Genomic DNA, 329 nt, shown 5'->3' on the forward strand with positions numbered 1-329 from the left:
AGTGAGTGTGTGTGTGTGTGTGTGAGTGTGTGTGTGTGTGTGTGTGTGAGTAAGTGTGTGTGTGAGTGAGTGAGTGAGTGTATGTGTAAGTGTGTGTGTGTATGTGTAAGTGTGTGTGTGTGAGAAAGAGAGAGAGAGACGTGACGTGACATGTGGCCAAGTATGGTGACCCATACTAGGAATTAGTGCTCTGCATTTAACCCATCCTAAGTGCATACACACAGCAGTGAGCACACACCCGGAGCAGTGGGCGCTCGGGGAGCAGTTGGGGGTTCGGTGCCTTGCTCAAGGGCACCTCAGTCGTGGTATTGAAGGTGGGAGAGAGTGCT

Source organism: Sinocyclocheilus grahami, unplaced genomic scaffold, assembly GCF_001515645.1.
Source record: "Sinocyclocheilus grahami isolate Dianchi unplaced genomic scaffold, SAMN03320097.WGS_v1.1 scaffold2884.1, whole genome shotgun sequence".
Taxonomy (NCBI): Eukaryota; Metazoa; Chordata; class Actinopteri; order Cypriniformes; family Cyprinidae; genus Sinocyclocheilus; species Sinocyclocheilus grahami.